Raw genomic sequence first — 17,958 nt, 5'->3', positions numbered from 1 at the left:
CTTCTGGAGTACAAAAGAGGCGCCGAACCTTAGAAAACAGGAGCTCATGCACCCACAGGGCAGGGCCCACAGCAGAGGGACACTGCTTTCCCCCTTTCACACCTGGCCCTCCAAGTGATCCTGGGTCCCATCCACGTCTGAGCCCAACTCCCCAGCCTTCCTGCTGATTCTGTGAGCCTCAGATATATTTCCAGGAAAGTTCCTTTCACTTCATTGAGCTTATCTTTCAAGAACCTGGCTGTTACACCACTAGGTCTTATACGTATTTCAATGACAGCATGGAGGAACTTTCTTTTGAATGGTTTCTATATTTGTCTCCATTACTTCTTTGTTTTGTGACCTTGGGCAAGTCCTTTCACCTCTCTGAGCCTCAGTTTCTTCTTCTGTGTAATGATGGGTGGGATGGAGGGTAGGGCTCCCTGGGTTATTGTGAGGATTAAGTGTCCGGCTAGTGTCAAGCATATCACTGGCACTCAGAGATGACTGATCGATTAACCTCTATCAGTCGAGGATAAGTGACATTGCTTTCATTTGAAATCATGGAGGAAACCAAGACCTGCAAGTTTGTCAGGAAAGCATCCTTCTGAGAAACTTGCTTAATCGTCTTCTCTCTCCTTTGCCTTTGAGTCTCTCTCAGGGAAATGCGCAATTATTAGAAGAGGGAATGGAAGGTGGCAGAATGTTCTCTTGGGCCAAGCGGGGGACAGGGGGTGGTGGGGGAGGTTGGGGGAGGGGGGGAAGAGCCAGGGCCATGGCAGGGGGGAGGCAGGAGCTGTGGCAGGGTAGGCTGGCTTCCTTGCTGCTCCTGTGGGGAGTGGGAGGAGAGGGAAAAGAGGGGAGGGGAGGAGAAGGGGGAAGGGGGGAGGGAGGAGCTGGTGATAAAGACCCTGACTTCCCTTTCCATCCCTCCTCATTTCCACTGCACCTCCCCCTCTCCTCTTATATGTAATTCTACATGTAAATACCGCCCTCCCTCAGTCATGCCCCCGCTGGCCCTACCTCTGTGTGTAACTCAAGGAGCACACATCAAATGGTCCAAGAGTTTCTCTCCTTGAACTGACGTCTTGGAGGGGGCTCTCCTGCTTATATCTCTCCGGTCGTTTCCCCTCTCTTAGGCGGGAGCAACACGGGGTGCCCAGAAGAAGGGCACACGTAGTTTGAATGAGGAATTTCTCGGGTACCGGCTGGAGACTTGGGGCAGCTTACAAATCCCTCTCGCTATGCCTGATGCGCAGAGCTGATACCATCCGCCTCGCAGAAATTCCTGTATGCAAGGTACCTAGCACAGCGCCCAGCCCAGGCGCAGGGGCTGCTGCCTGCCCTCCAGCCTGACGCACGTTCAGGCAGTTGGTGCAGGGACCTCACTGCATCACGGGAACATCTCAGTGTCCAAGGCAGGTGCGTGAAACCAATTCAGTGCTACAGAGCCTGGTTACATAAGCCAGCCGGACCCAGGGACGAGTTATTTGTGATATTATTGAATCTGTCCCATGTTCACCTAGATTCTGCCCTTGACCTTTAAGACGCCTCTCTTCTCCAAGTCAGTTCTGCCTGGACACCCTCCCCTAGAGCTAAGAAAACAAGGATGGAAAGAGAGGAGCCCTCACTTTGGGCCAGCATTGTACTAGTGTCTCTGTATACCTTATTCCTCTAGTCCTCACCAGAGCCCTTGGAGGCGGTCGTCTTGTGTGTTTTGTGGGTGTAAACACTGAGGTTTAGTAAAGTTAATGACCTGCCCAGTGTTACGTGGCTGGTGGAACTAGGGTTGGAACCCACAGGCACCTGACCACCTCTGTATCACGCTGGTTCCTCCCTCTATCTCTCAGCTCCTGAGCTTTCACTGCCCCAGCAGCAGCTATAGACTCTCCCATCCCTTCTGACTCAGGAACCACATAATTCTATGACATCTAAACTTTTGTAGACTCTAAAGCAACTTCCTTCCTCATACCATTTACTCCCACTCTGTTCCATCCCCCTGAAAGGTATACCGACCACACATATTAATAGTAACACATATAATGATGGGAAACATTTAGAACAGACCAATAGGAAATGTGGCGGGGATGGAGGGTTAAAGGTCTGGTTCTATGTGTGCTTGACCAGGAGATGCTGCAGAGCCCAGCAGGGAGGAGACTTACCCTTAATCCTGGATTTAACTGATGTTTACTGAGAAGTGGCTACTCTTGCAAATCCAGCAACCAGTTCCTTGGAAAGTGGTGCTGGATTTCATCAGAAACCTGCGGGGAAAATTGGTGATGGGAAAATAAAATTGAGAAGCTTGGGAAGACTGGGAATGATGATGAAGTCAGCTGCTTAAAAAGGACAAAGGGAAGCAGTTCTCAAAGGAAGGAGGACCCCAGGGCAAGGCAGGACCCCTCTTGCTCACCCCTCATCCATCATCGCTGGGCCCCTCCAGTTTGTGTGCAGATGTGTAAAAGCAACATCTGGGTGACGTTTGAAAGCTTACGAGACTCTGCATATTTTATGAGAATTAATATGTGTTTAATTTAGGTGTTCCAGTGCCCCACGCCAAAGTTTTCATGCACTTGTGGGGAAGTGAGAAAAACATAAGTGAGTTTTTCACAAAGCTAAATTTATTCATTTTCAATAGGATTGTCTTTTTTTTCCTGGGATTCTCTCTTTCCTACTTTCTTGGTGTTAAAACATTTATGAAACTGTGGTGATAGTAGACTAAACTTGATTTCTTGAGCATCTATGCTTGGCAGGCTGTAAAGCTGGCAACCTTATGTTGAATCCTCCAATTTTCTCTTTAAAAATTTTGCTGAACTACAAAATCTGCAAGTCTGAGGACCACTGGGTTGTACTATGTCAGTCATCATTTGTATCAACTCTCTTCCTAATCTTGGAGCAATTTTTTCTGCTTAGCACAGATAGTCTTTGAAATTCAAATACCTTAGCCCTGTACTCAAATTTAATAACTTTTTTTTGGCCTACAGGGTAACAGGTATTATACTCCACATATACCATAATTTGGGGATAGGAGATATTTATTTTATAAGATCGTGTCTTTTGCTTTTCTGTATCTGTTACTATGATTTTCTTTGAAGAGTGTTCAGTCCTATAAAAAGGCTCCATCTATGACCCCATAGGCTGAAATGAGGTGGGTGGAGTGAAGGGGAGGGATTGAAGGTGGAGGAGACAGATGATGAGTCCCCAAGGTATCCTGAGACAATTTAGATGGAGCAAAGTTCCAATCATAGGCAAGAGACTGCCAAGTTCCTTGGCCTGGGTAGGTCAATACCAAGAACCAAGTTCAAAGGGCAAGGTGGGGAGAACATGTTAGAGAGATCAGTAATGTTAGAAACTAAAAGAATCTATTAGGGAATGTGGTAGAGAACGAGAAGTGCCAGGAACTCCCAACCGTGATGGGCAACATTGAGGGCTGGAGCTCCGTGCATTCCTGGTGGAATGGTGCAAGGTAAGGAGCCTGGGTGCAGAGGCTGCACGTGTCCCTGGAACAGGGGTTAGGACCTGTGCATTAGTAACACTGCTATGCTAGACAAAACAAGAGGTGGCATCACATTGGTGGTTTTTGCATTGTCACAACCGCTATTGATAATGCAGAGTAAACAGCCTACTTCCTTCTTCCTGTTGTTGCCTGGGAATGGGGATGGGAAGTGGAATTAACTGTAAATAGGTGTGAAGGAGCTTACTTACTGGGGTGATGAGAATGTCTCAAACTGGATTGTTGGTGATGGTTGCACAACTTGGTAGAGTTACCGGAAAATCATTGACTTTAATGATTAAACACTTCAAATGGTTGAATTGTATGGTATCTAAATTATACCTCTATCCTGTTTTTGAAAAATGAATGAATGGATGCTCCTGTGTATAACTCCCTTAATCAGGAATCCTGGGGAGGTGGGGGCTGACGGTGGGGACCAGGGCAGGACCTAGGCTTTTCTGGTCCCTTCCATCAGGTTGCCAGCATGGATGAAAGGGCCCCTCTGATCACAGGGTGTGAGCAGAAGAGGCATGGGTAGGAGCCTGACAAACCCTTGCTGCTAATGGGGCCTCAAGATGGAGAAGCCTCAGAGACCAGGATGTCTGAGGAGGGAGGGCGGGGCAGGGGAGGGCCGCAGGAGACAGGTGGGGAGCGGGGTACAGGGAGGGAGATCTGAAGTCAGCAAAGGCTTCGGAGAAACAGAAGGGCAGCCAAGGGAGGAAATAAAAGGCATAGAGAGTCTTGGGGCCACCAAAGGGAATAAGAAGGGCGTTTTAACAAATATATCAGGGACAAAAGAATCCTTGAGAGCTGCCTGGCCCATTAATAAATGAGAAGGGAAATAAAATTAATGATGATGATAAAGATGGCTGAGAGGCTGAAGTGCTTTGTAAAATTGGTCTTTAACAAGGAAGAGAAAAAAAAATCCGAGGGATGGGCAATTAGAAAGGGACAGAAGCCCTGTCAATAGAGTTGATGAAAGGTAGGAAAGAGAATACTTAGAAAAATAGGATAATGCTGACCCAGTTCAAATCACCATGTCCGTATATACACTACCAAATGTAAAATAGATAGCTAGTGGGAAGCAGCCGCATAGCACAGGGAGATCAGCTCGGTGCTTTGTGACCACCTAGAGGGGTGGGATGGGGAGGGTGGGAGGGAGATGCAAGAGGGAGGGGATATGGGGATGTATGTATATGTATAGCTGACTCACTTTGTTATACAGCAGAAACGAACACACCATTGTAAAACAATTATACTCCAATAAAGATGCCAAAAAAAAAAAAGAATCACCATGTCTGGATGCAAGGATTAAACCATTGGCAGTTGTTTTAATTTTATATATATATATATATATTTATTTATTTATTTAATTATATATAATTAAATATATGTATACATATAAAATTATATATATATTTAAACATATATATAAGTATACATTTTTTTCTTTTAAGGGAAGAGACAGAATCAGTGAAGATTCAAGAGCTTGAGATAGAAGAGGGAAAGGAAGTACCATATTACCGTATGTTGACTTCCTTCATGGGGCCTGGCACCGTGCCAGGTACATTGCAAATGTCCTATCATTTAATCCCCCTAGCAGCCCTGTGTGCTTCCATGACCAGCCCATTTCACAGGCCAGGAAACTGAGGCTCAGAGAGTCTATGCATCCCTCCAAGATTACTCAACTACACATGGTAGTGGTAGACTTTGGACCCACGTTTTTCTGATTCCCAAGAGGATTCCTTTCCGTTCTACCAGCTGCTTATTCTAACTCTCAAGATTTGATTCTACACATTAGAGAGAAAGACACCCACCTGCCAATGACCTACTTTTAGTGACTGTCCTTTGTCCTGAAGCCTTGGGATTCTGATGACATAGACAGAGGACTGTCTGATTGTAACTTTGAGATATTAAGGAGGATTTCAGACTTTGCATGTTGAAGAGAAAGAAATGGGGCAGAGTTTGAGGAATGACGGGCCCGAGGGCACAGGACATCAGTGTCCTCAGGGGTATGCAGGCTCCCAGAGTCCAAAGGCCTTATCACACTGGGAAACTGAGGCCTGAGAGCAGGGAGTGACTCACCCAAGGCAACACCAGGAGCTGGAGCTGACTTGAGGGCCAAAGCTCTGCTTTCCACACTTCTCAGCCTAAGCCCATTATTTGCCCTCATCGTTGACTTCTGTCCTTTGTCATATGAGACTGACCTTGACTTTGATTTTCAGCTTTGGCTCCGTCCCCTTCTCTCTCCTTTTTGTGGCTCACATCAGTGGCTTCTTTAACCTCCCATCTCATGTCTGTTGCTGTTTTGTTAACCCTGATGCCCCAGGGGGTGGGGATGGGAGGGTGGGGATGAGGATGAGAGGGAGAGGCATGTAGGACTCATCTGGCTCTTGTCCCACTGGGGTCCTGTCATTGAGGGGTCCTGAGCATGGTGTGGTGGGAACCCACCTGTGATTGATTCAAACACTGGCCCAAAGTCTTTACCCACCTCATCTAACCCTTGCCACGGCTTCCTCACATATGGAGTTTACTTTCCTGCCTCTTGACCTTGGGCTTGACCATGTGACTTGCTTTGGTCAATGAGATGTTAGCAACATGGAGAAAGCAAGGACTTGAAATGTGCTTGTGTGGTTGGGCAACTCCTTGTGCACCTTTGACACTGCCATCAGATGAACATGCCTCAGCCAGCCTACTCATCCAGGGTGGATGAGACACAGCTGGAGTAGAGCCTCCCCAGCCAACTCCAGCCTTTCAGGGAGAATCAGAGCTGTCCCAGCCACCATGGTTTGAAGCAGAATTTTCTGGCTGGACTTAGACCAGCCAAGTTTCCACTGACCTGAATATCCCTGAGAATAGATGTTCATTATAATATACCACTGAGATTTTTTTGTGGTTGTTTGTTATGCAGCATAGCTAACTGGTACACAAGCCATTGACACAATGTGCTTGGAGGGCTCTAGTTCCTATTAAAATCTCTCTTTTCCTCAATTTATTAAAAATAAAAACAAATCATTAAGCACCCACAACATGTCCATTCCCATGATGTATTTAGAAGTTTGGGTTACTGTCTTTGAGGAGCTCAGCCGGGGGGAAGCAAAAAGATGGTTACAAAATATGATGTCAATGAAAACTTCCCGGGGGGTAAAGATCTCTGAGTGAATTCTTGGGGGAGGGAGAAGAGGGGAAGGATGCTCGAGGCAGAAAGTACAGTGTGCCCAAAGACATGAGGGTGTGAAGCAAGCTGGTCCATTCATGGAACCCAAGCCCTTTTTGTGCTGGAATTGTTACCCCCAGCATAGACAGGCAGCCTGAGCCCAGGTCTGGCTCTGACATTTTACAAGTCCCTGACCAAATGTTTAGACAAAAAAGAGACATCGATGATGGCAATTTATCACCAGATGATGAAGTTCAGGGAAACTCTATTAAATAAAAAATGGCACAAGATGTGATAAAACTCAAAGGGGAGAAAAGACTCATGGTAGTGTTGTGATGCAATAAACAAACAGCATAATCTGGGAATGCCAAAGGCGCAGATGTAATCACACATCGACACCTACTCCCGGAAGTCGGGCTGGGGTCCAGGAGGCCCAGCGGAGGGCTGCTGACAGGGTGAGTACCCCAGCACTACCCTCACCCCACGCTACCCAAATCTTGCCTGAGATGCAGACCCTTCCCTTGGCTTCTCCCAGTTTCCCTTTTGCTACGCCTTTTCTCAGTGTCACTTGCTTTCTGCAGGGGGAGGTGGCTAGGGGTGGTAGGGGGGGAAGCTGAGCTGCCTCCCTGGCCCTATGCAATAAGCATGGCCTCCTCCTCGAGCCCACCCCTCTCCTTCTAACGCTCCCCCTTCCCCCAGCCCAAGTGTGTGCAATTTCCCAGTTAATCTGTCTGCACTAATTAAATATTGAAGGCTGTTAAATATTCATGGGGCGTTTTAGCTGGCAGGTTTGATGTCTCCAGGCCCTGCTGGCTTCAGCTCTGCCGATGGGCCATTTTGGCCGGCACTTTGCACTCCTGACGGCCTCTCTCTCATCCAGATGTTCCCAGCTGCTCTGGACCACTTCATCTGCTAGGGATGCTCAGCCCCCAGCCTGGGACTCCCGGTTAGCTTGCTCGTGTGGGATGTGGTACCTGCAGCTTTGGCCTTGGGGACTTGTAGTGTGCCGCCAAGGGAATCTGGCCTGGGGTGCGGGAAAGAGGGGCTGAACCAGGAGTTCACTGAGAGGCCAGGTGGTGTGTCCTCTGGGTAGGGACTCCTGGGAGCCTCCTTCCTTCCACCGGCTTCTGTTTGCAGCTCCAGTGCTGTGCTGGGTGGGGGGTGCTGGGGAGAGAGGTGGCCGGAGACAGACTCTCCGATCCCTGCAGGAGGCCAGTCTGTGGGGAGACGGTCCTACAAAAGGGCAGTTACGATCCCCAGGGACCGTGTTATGCTGGGCAAAGCGGGGCTGTCTCACGCACAGGAGCTGAGGGGTCCCAGGAGACACCAGCCAGACTTGGGAAGGGGGAAGGTCAGGAAGGCTTTGCAGAGTGAGACCTCAGGCCGAATCCTGGGAGACAAGAAGGAGTCAGCCCAGTTGGTATGAGAGGGTCTGTGTGGAAGGCCTCTGGTCAGGGGAAGGGCAGAGTGAGGGCCTGGACCAGAGCGAGAGAGGCGTGCCCTGTGAATGGGCGTGGCAGGCGTCTGAAGCCTGGGGCACGGAGAGCCGGGGTGCAGAGCGGAGGGGAGCAGTCAGCAGCCTGCGGGAGCGAGGGTGCCTGACCCCATCCAGGGTCAAAGCCAGGTGCTTCCTTCCTGCCTCTCACCCTCTAAGTCCCTTTGTGCATCCCCCTCTGCTCCCGGCCCAGCACCTCGCTCCCCAAATACCTGGTTACCTCCGCCTCCACTTCCTGTAGGAGGGGAGGGGTGGGGAAGGGAGGGTCAGGAGGGCCAGGGTCAGAGAGCAGGACGTCCCATGATGGTACCGCCCGCTGGCTGGTTGGGAAGTTGGTCCATCGCTATGTTTTCTTTTTCTTTTCTTTATTTTTTTAAAATTATAGTTGAAGTACAACATTGTGTTAGTTTGGGGTGTACAGCATAGTGATTTAGTATTTTTGCAGATTATATTCCATTAAAGGTTATTACAAGATATTGGGTATAATTCCATTGTTGTGCTTTCTGCCGGAGAGTCACACAGACTTGACGCAGGGCCAGCATCTTAGCCATGGAACACTGGTTTCCTGAAAGGGGGCTCATCTCCAGGCAAAGGAGGTTGGGTTCCAAGGCACACGTGGAGGTCAGTTAGCACCTAGCCATAGGCCATAGACAGATGGCTCCCTGAGGCCCAGAGGAGATGCCCAGGACCCTCCACGTTCCCCTTTTCCTCTGGACTATGGGGTCTGTTGCTGGCCTCGGGCATCTCTGTGTGACTTTGCAACTCAATGCAGGGCCAGGGTGTCCGAGAGGGCCATGTGCCTCCTGTGTGTGCAGCTCTGCTTGCAGAGGGAGGGGTCCGTGTGGTTCAGGGAGATGTTACCAGGGTGAAAACGTGTGTCAGCTCTCCCTCTAGAGGGGGAGGCCGTGCCCCTACTGTTCTGAGTCCCCGAGGCTGGGTCCCCGAGTCTGCGTGGCACCAAGGACTTGTGAATCACACTGCATTGAGCTTTGGGCCCAAGGGAATCTGAGAATCTGGAATGTTCTCTTTGGATCATACCTAAAGCAACAATGCCGACAATAGCAATAATAACTCGTGTACTGAGTGCCACTGTCTCCAGCACTTTATACACTTTATTTCATGGAACCCTGCCAGCTAGGAACCTTTATGACCCACAATTCACAGACAAGGAAATGGAGGGTCAGAGAGGTTGAGAAAACTGTCCAGGGTCACACAGGAAAGGGCCGAGCTGGCCATCTGAACCCAGGCGGTCTGACTCCAGAGTCCACGCCTTCAGTTCAATGCCAGTGGTTTTCAAACTTCCCCGAGACAAAAAATCACCTGGGAAGCTTGTTAAAATGCAGATTCCAGGTCCATCTTAGCCCCACTGAATAAGAATCCCCAGGGAAGGGCCAGGAAGTGGGTGGGGTCAGTGGGACCACTGCTGTGGCGTTGCCCCATGGTCTGGTGGTCTCCTCCCCCCGGGACAGGGAAGGGCTGCTGGGGAGTCAGCCCGGGAACAGAAACCACCACCTGAGGGTCCCGACTGCTTTAATGTTGAGCAAAGTTCTCGCTAAGACGCCAGCCTGACTTGGAGCTGCTAATAGCGCTGGAAAGAGCTTGTGTTTCCCTTGGGCCAGGGCTATAGAGCAGAGACTGTTAAGCACCGGGCTGCCCTGATGCCTGTGGCAGCAGCAGAAACCAGAGAGGCGCGGGGGGAAGGAGGGGCTCAGGGACTGGATTCGGGGCTCAGTGCTCGGCCACCCACCCCCTCGAGAGAAACGGAGTCAGAAAGAGCTGTGCTGGGATCCTCTCTCACTAGCTGTGAGGACTTTGGTAAGCAACTGATTGTCTCTGAGTCTCAACGTTCTGATCTGCAGAATGGGCTAATGATACCCCTTACCCAACCGTGTAGCTATAAGCCTCAGACAAGATATGTGAAGCACAGAACACCTGCACCAGCGGCCGCTTACAGAGGACTTCCTAGGTGTCAATCACTATTCCGTGGGTTTTACATGCATTACCTCCTTTAATCCTCAAGACAGCCCTGCCAGGCTGGTATCATTACTGTCCTCAGTTCCCGGTTGTGAGACTGGGGCGTGGAGATGTTCATGCACTTGCCTGCATCCTACATGCGGTAAGTGACAAAGCTGGGGTTTGAGCCCCGCCTTTCAGGCTCCAGAGCTCGTCCTCTTAACCCACAGAGCATCCAAAAAGGTTAGTCTCTCAACCTTCACTTTGCCCAGACTTTGGGAAAATTCTGCGCTCTGTTTTGGATGAAGGCCCCTCTTCTGTGGACGATCCTCCTCTCAGGAAGCCCTCCAGGCTGAGAATGGATTTCCCCTTGGTCAGTTGGGGCTCTTTTATGGGGGATTCGCCGTCGCTCACTCATCCCCCCACTCACTCACCATTGCACAGCTATTTGGTGAGCGCTGGTCACATGCCCTGTCCTGGGGACACAACGCAGACACTGATTGTGACCCCTGTGAGACCACAATCGGGGAACAACAAAAAAAAGGCAATAAACAAGAAACTAAGTAAACTGTACAGTGTGTCAGGATGGGATCGCTGCTGTGAGGGAAATAAAGCAGAGAAGGGAGGATGGATGGAAGACGGTGGCTGGGGAAGGCCTCGCTGGTGGGTGTGTTTGACCGGTGACCTGAGGGGGTGGAGGAGACAGCCACGTGGGTGTGAGGCGTGGAGAGCGTACCAGGCAGACATACCAGGAACAAAGCCAGGAGAGCAGCGTGGCTGGCGGAGGGGGCAGTGGAGATGCAGGCCATCGGTGGAGAGGACCTGCCTCCTCATGGTTTAAACGGGCTGCCCTGGCTGCTGTGGACAATAGACTGTAGGGCCAGGGTGGGTTGGGGACCAGTCAGGAGGTCCAGGTGACTGAAGATGGTGGTTGAACTCAGGCGTTGTGTCTGAGATGGTCAGGAGTGTTTGGGTGGTGACGGATGGTATTTTGAAGGTAGAAACAACAGTATTTGCTGACAGACTGGATGTCGGATGGTGAGGGAAGAGTGAGTCCAAGGGTTTTGGCCAGAGCAACGGGAAGGATGGAATAACCATTGACTGAGATGCAGGAAGAGTGGGGTTTGGGGCAGAGGTGGGGGAATGTTTGGCTTCATTAATTAGATCTCCAAATAGAGGTTCAGGTAAGCAATTGGAATACACGTCTGAATTTGAGGAGATGTCGGGAACAGAGACATAAATTGGAGAGTTATCAGCATGTAGATGGTGTGTGTGTGCTTTTACATTTTTAATTGGAGCATAGTTGCTTTACAATGTTGTGTTGGTCTCTGCTGTAGAGCAAAGTGAATCAGCTGTACATATACATATACCCCCTCCTTTTTGGATTTCCTTCCCATTTAGGTCACTACAGAGCACAGAGTAGAGTTCCCTGTGCTATACAGTAGGTTCTCATTAGTTATCTATTTCATACTTAGTAGTACATATATAGCCCAGGGAGGAGGAGAATAGATCGGAAAAAGCAGAGGTCTGAGGACAGAGCCCTGGAAGCGGGAATATTTATAGGGCTGGGAGAAGACGAGGAGCCAACACGTGAGACAGGGGCCCTGTCACCGCAGCCCCCAGAGCCAGGCGGGGACCGGCTCAGGTATTCGGGTACCCCGCCTTTCCCAGCATCAGCTCTGCGCTTTTGGCAGGCCTTTTCCGCCCTCTAGTGGTCATAATTGGGAATGCACGCAATAGAGCTAGAGAGCCAGACTACCTTTCTGGGTGTCTTCTGAGTCACTTCACTTGTGCATTCGGTAGGTAGGCAACTCTGCTGCTGACAAGCCTTGTGATCTGGGGTGGGTCTCAGCTCTTTCCGGCTTTGGGTTTTGCATCCGTCCTGGGAGCAGGTGGACCAGATCATCTTTAATGACCTGTCCAGTTTCCACCTCCTTTGTTCTTGCACTTTCTACTCCTGAGACCCTAGGGGCCACTCAGCCCTGATTCCGGAGTTTTGACTTCTGAGCAGCCGGTGGGTGGGACCACTCCCCCTTTCCAGGACTTGGGTCTTGAATAAAACGGGGACAATTCTATCCACTTGGAGAAGGCAGCCCTTTGGGACATGTATTATCAAGTACTCTGCTGGGCACCCCAAGAGTCACAGGCTTGGAATCTATGGTTGTGAATTCCTAAGACCCTCCCCCTCTGGGACCTGCATCTGATGGACCAGTGCCAGGCTCCTGTCTGCCCAGCCATGTTTCTGGAGAGCAGGTAAACAGGCTTTGCAACAGGAAAATCAGAAAGGACACAGCCTGAAAAGTCATCAGAGAGACAGACAGAGTTCTCTCTGTCTTGCTATTTACAGAGGGTTTAATTCGAGTGGGCAGAGGTGACAGCAGACAGGGCTGAGGCAGGACCGAGTGGGAGAGGGCTTTCTAACAAGACAACCCCCTGTAGCCACAGTGACTCACAGCCTACGGGGAGGGGGGAAGGGGTGGATCGTCTCCATCCATACAACTGAGGTCCAGAGGGGAACTCGTTCAGCAAATATATGGCTAAGCATTTGGGTGGAGAACCCAGGCTCTCTGACTCCTGTTTGATGCTGTTTCCGGAACATCTATTCTGATGCCTTGTCTTTGATAGAGCAGGATGCTGGGGTCTAGAGAGGCAAAGAGACCCACAGGTCATCTAGCTGCTGAGTGACACATTAGGGACCAGATCTGACCGTCTTGCCAGGGTCTCCTGCCTGTAACCGGGCAAAGGGCTAGTGAGGTCGCCCATCTGTCTCTTATTTCAGAAATTGCTTGTCTCTGTGCATCCCTCTCCCTACGTACATCATCAACTGACATCACACAAAAGTCTCCTCCATTATAAAAATACAAAGAGAATTTAGACAATAAAGCAAAATAGGAAGAAAAATGGTCCTACCACCCAAGCATTAACTTTTGGGTACATTTACGTCCTTTGTTTTTCCTGTATGTGACTCTTTTTTTTTTTTTTTTCCTTTTGACATAGTTGAGTTCATATTGACTAGACCATTTCATGCCCTGATTTCACTCACTATTATAAGTATTTTCCATGTTATTACATACACTTCATAAATGTCATTTTGAAGGCAGGAAGCTTGCTAGACCAACCCCTGATTGTTGGACATTTAGACTGTTTCCATTCTTTCACTGTTACACACAATGCTTCAAAGAGCAGCTCCGTGTAGGATGGCTTTGAATATTTAGGATGATTTTCTTGGACTGGAATTTTAGGGAGAATACTGCACATATGCACACATGTGCTCCCACGGTTGGCTCTCCCATGGGTGGCCCAGTCTTGGGGGTCCAAGACAGAAGGCTAACAGATCCCCTCTCCTCTTTCTACAGCCTTTCCTGAAGGCTATGTTGATTTCTTTTTCTCATTATTCACTCAGAACCTATAAGTTCTTTCCCAAGACTCCTCTGTTAAAACCTGTCACATTCACCAGGATACTCTCTCTCTCTCTCTGTTGAAAGTGAAGAAAATTATTGATCGAAAATAGAATATATTGTTTCAATAAACTGAAAAGTTTCTGACTTCAGGTATAGCTGGATCCAGGCGCTGAAGCAATATGATCAGAACCTGGTTTTTCACTGACTCTAAGCCCGGTTCTGTTGGTGTCTCCATCTTGAGGCCCACTGTCAAGAAGACTGTAGAAGATTAGTTTCAGCCTGACTGTTTCCAGGCCTGCAGGAGAGAGACAGAGAAAGAATTTCTCCCCGGTAGCTCCTATATAAACCCCAGAATTCACTCTGATCGGACTAACTTAGCTGCTCACTAACGCCTGAACTAATCACTGTCATATGGTCTGACCTTAAGCTTAGGCAACTTGGATAACATGTGTGCCTGGGGCTGGAGTTGGCTCTGCTTGTTCCAGAGCCTGTAGATTAGGAGAGGTGGTCCCTGTGAAGTGTGCTTGGGGCATTTATTATCCCAAGAAAGGGGAGTGGAACCTGGAGGGAGAACACAAAACAATAGATGCTGCTCTATTTGGGGAAAGGCTCAGAAGCAGAGCATTTTGGACCTGAAAGCTCCTGTGAGCACTTGCCTCTGCTCTCCCAGAGAAAGAGGATCCCCTGTAACAAACTTTCTGAGAGACAGCCCTTCTGATTCTGCTTGTATGCCTCTAATGACAGGGAGCTCACTACTGTACAGACCAACTCACTCCACCCCTGGTACAGCTGTAACCGTAAGAGGATGAATTCTCCTCTACACCGAGTGTTCAATCAAGCCTGTCCATCTATCTAACTGCACCCCCATGGCCCTGGCCCCATTGGACCCATCTGGGGGACCATCAGATATGTGATCTTTAGAATCAGAGCCATCCTGGGGTTTTTTCCTTCTTGACTAAACAGCCCCTGGACTTTGTTGTGTGCTACTTGGTTTCCTGTCCCTGCTATTGGTTGGCTTCCTCCATATGCTCTTGTTAGTCAGTATAAAGTCAAGAACTGAACACGAGGCTGGGGTTCGATGCAAGCACACGGATTCTGGCTTTTTGAGAAGTCTTTAGTAAGTGACTCAGCCTTCCTCTTTAAAAAGCTGCCCAGCTGTGGAAAGAGTTTGTTCCAGGCCAGGTATCTGAGTCATTCCTTCCCTTGCGGCTTGTGTGAATTGCTCTTTTAACCAGTTTCAGGGTCCTGAAAGCAAAAGTAATAAGCCCAACAATGTGGTACTTAAAAGGAGACATTACATTTAACGGAAGGGATGTTTTTCTAGGAAGAGACCGCGAGGTGCGAGGCACAGGCAGATGGACCCGCCGTGTGGTTGGCTGCCTGGGCCTCCCCCCAGGTCCCCTTTCCTGCCACTGCTGTCCCGATGTCAGAGCTGTCTCCTGCCCTTAGGTGGCATCCAGCCCCTCACGGGTCCAGCAGATCATAGCCCATGTAGCACAGGGGTGGGTCATGGTGCCTTGGTGGCCCTGCAGCATTTTGTAGACTCTGTTTTCCTTCCTGCGGCCCTAGGGGGCCGCCACTCAAGGCAGCCACCAATGCCCCCTTGTTGGCCAGCCTTAAGTGTATGCTGCCACCATCCCTCCAACGGCCAAAAGCAAGCAAGGTGTCCAGGAGATCATCCAACGGCTGGATTCAGTCAGAGTCAGGGCTGGGTGGCTAGGTTGCCATCTAAGTGGGTTAGGGTAATGCTTGCTGCTGTAACAAATAAACCCCCAACCGTACAGTGGCTCAGATGTGACGGAGACTATTTCCTCCCTCTGCTATGGGCCTGGTGTGCAATCAGGTCAGCAGGAGGCCATCCTTCGTGCTGTCTCTGGACCCCAGGCTGCTAGAAGCTCGGCCGCCTTCACCTAAGGGCTTTGGTAAGCAATCCAAGGGTCGCCTCCATTTCAGCCAGCCAGAGAGGGAGAGGAGCACCAGCAAGGAGGAACTTCAGTGGGAGTTGTATGGAGGGCGGCCCTGGAAGTGACATATTTTTGCTCATCTCCCATCGGCCGGGTCAGACCTTTATCACGTGACTGCAAGAGATCCTGAGAAAAACCGTCTAGCTATGGGCCAAGAAGTGGATGCAGATTTTGGTGATCAGAGAGCAGTCTTTGCCACACAATCCCAGCCCAAATGACTAGCTTGGACCATTCCATAGGGAAGCGGGGGGATTTGGGACATATCAGGGGAGGAAGGCCGTGGGTCAGTCAGTCCCTGTCATTGGTCATCTCTCTCACAAGACTCTCCTCTAGCCATCCCTCAAGCCCAGGTCCCAGTGCCCTTGGCTGGTTACCACGACCCATTCCCAGGGCAGATGCAGGGGGGCCTTGTGTGTGCATAAACCCTAGAGGGGATTCTCAGATCTCTCCCCTCCACTCCCCTCTTTGCTTCTCAAATACACACTAGGCGTGATTTAAAGACATCCTGATAGAATCATCTGGACACATTTTGCAACTTCGACTAAACCACTGGGGATGTCTTGAAGGCTTGTCGGGCAAGAGGAACCATGATTGGTAATGTGGAGACACACGGGAACTCGGGGAAGCATTTCTGATAATGCAGTGTGATGGGTATACAGCATTTCCTGACTTGTGTGAACACCCTTCAGCTGCCGCTTTTCCATCTTGTCAGCTCACTTCATACTAACGTTCCCTTTCAAAGGATCAGCTCAGACTCAAGTATCTTTTACAGACTCTCAGCCGGCTCTGTGGCTGTAATTATTGTCTTGATGCTCAAGTTCAAGTTCTACTTGCTGTTGCATGACAACTTTTGCAAGAGAGATCCTCTTACCTACTCACCCCCATGGCGGTCCGACATGACCCCCCCAGAATATTATTGCTCTCCAATCGCTAGGTGGTCCTGATCCAGCTTTCTTCCCTGAATTTATCTCTGGAACGGCCCCTCCTTCGGGGAACCCCAGCCTTCTAAGAATAACAGTCAGGAGTGGTCGCCTTCTGCACTTGCGACTGCGTTGATATCACTTGTATGCTCCCTGATTACAGGCCAGACATCTCCATTGGCCGTTGGGTCATCTCCTCGGCAGAGAAGGGATTTTTTTTGCAAAGTCACTGGTTGATGCTTAGGTGTTGGTGATCATATCATGTCATTAAGCCCCTTCTTTTGTTATTCTCAGGTAAGAAACTCTTGATTTACCTCCCGGTTTCCTTTGCAAAGCTCTCAGCTTTCCTTCTCACTCACATACTAGTTTCTAAATGCCAAGCTGTATACTGTCAAACGAAACTGTATGTGGAATTGTCATAACGTCCACAGCTTTCAAAATATCAGCACTCAAGTGCCAGCTTGTGGTTACTTGCTCTTCTGATAGCTCTTTATGACATTTTACACACCCCACATCTGTTAGTATTTATCTGACCTGGGGGGCTTGCATTCTTGATTGACTTTCCTCACTTTACTCAATTTATTAACAGCAGTGTCCATATCCAGCACATTCAGGAAACTGGAAACAGGGTAATTTCACCTGAGGTTCCATGTGTCCTTTTAATATGCTTGGATCCTATCCAAACATCCTTTTAAGAAAGAACACTCCACCGTGAATAAGATGTGGACTCTGAAAAATAAGAATCCTTTCCTGTTTAAACTGGCCTTTAGAATAATCCTGTTCACACAGCGTGACACAACCAGATCACCTTTACCCGGGGCAAATGGCCCTGGATGATTTCAGGGAGGGGTGTGTGTGGTGGGGAGGAATGGAGGAAGGGGCCCGTTTGGGAGGGGAAGGTAGTGATGAGAAATGGCAGGGTTGGTTTGGCCTTGGGAAGACAGTCCTGGGCCCCAGGAGAGAAGCATCCCAGACTCATCAGATCTATTGGGATAGAGAGCACACACACATACACACACACTGGATGTCTATGGCCACTGCCTGCGCAATTCTGTTCCTTCCCTGGGACACTGCCTTCCTCCACTTCTGCCCAACCTGTGAATTATCCTAATTCTGCATATGATGATCTGTGATGCCGTCCACATGCCTTGCCTTCTGTGCATGACACCGTATCTATACCTCGTGTACCATTTGCCACACTTGATTATAGTATGTATGTGTGTGCGTGTGTGTGTGTGTGTGTGTGTGTCTTCCCTTTTGACCACAGGCTCTTGGGGGTAGGAAGCATTTCCTCCTCATCTTAATATCCTTAGTGTCTGGCATGGGGTCAATACTCATTGAATTGTGAATGAACCACTAAAATTAGCATCCAACTTACCATAAAATCTTTGTGAACGTTAAAATTGAAGGGAATGATATCCCTTCCAAAGTCTGTTCTTTGTCAAAATCCAGGAAGACATTTGATGTGCTCGCTAATGACAACCATGCGTATTTCATAGAAACGTTTCCAGAACCTACCAAGCCCCCACTTCCGTCATTCACAATGGCAGTGTGTTATTCCACTGTGTTAACCCATTTCTCTTTGCTTGGTCAGCCCCCTCT

The sequence above is a fragment of the Balaenoptera acutorostrata genome, chromosome 20 (genome assembly GCF_949987535.1).
Source record: "Balaenoptera acutorostrata chromosome 20, mBalAcu1.1, whole genome shotgun sequence".
NCBI lineage: Eukaryota > Metazoa > Chordata > Mammalia > Artiodactyla > Balaenopteridae > Balaenoptera > Balaenoptera acutorostrata.
Note: the sequence above shows the minus strand (reverse complement) of the source record.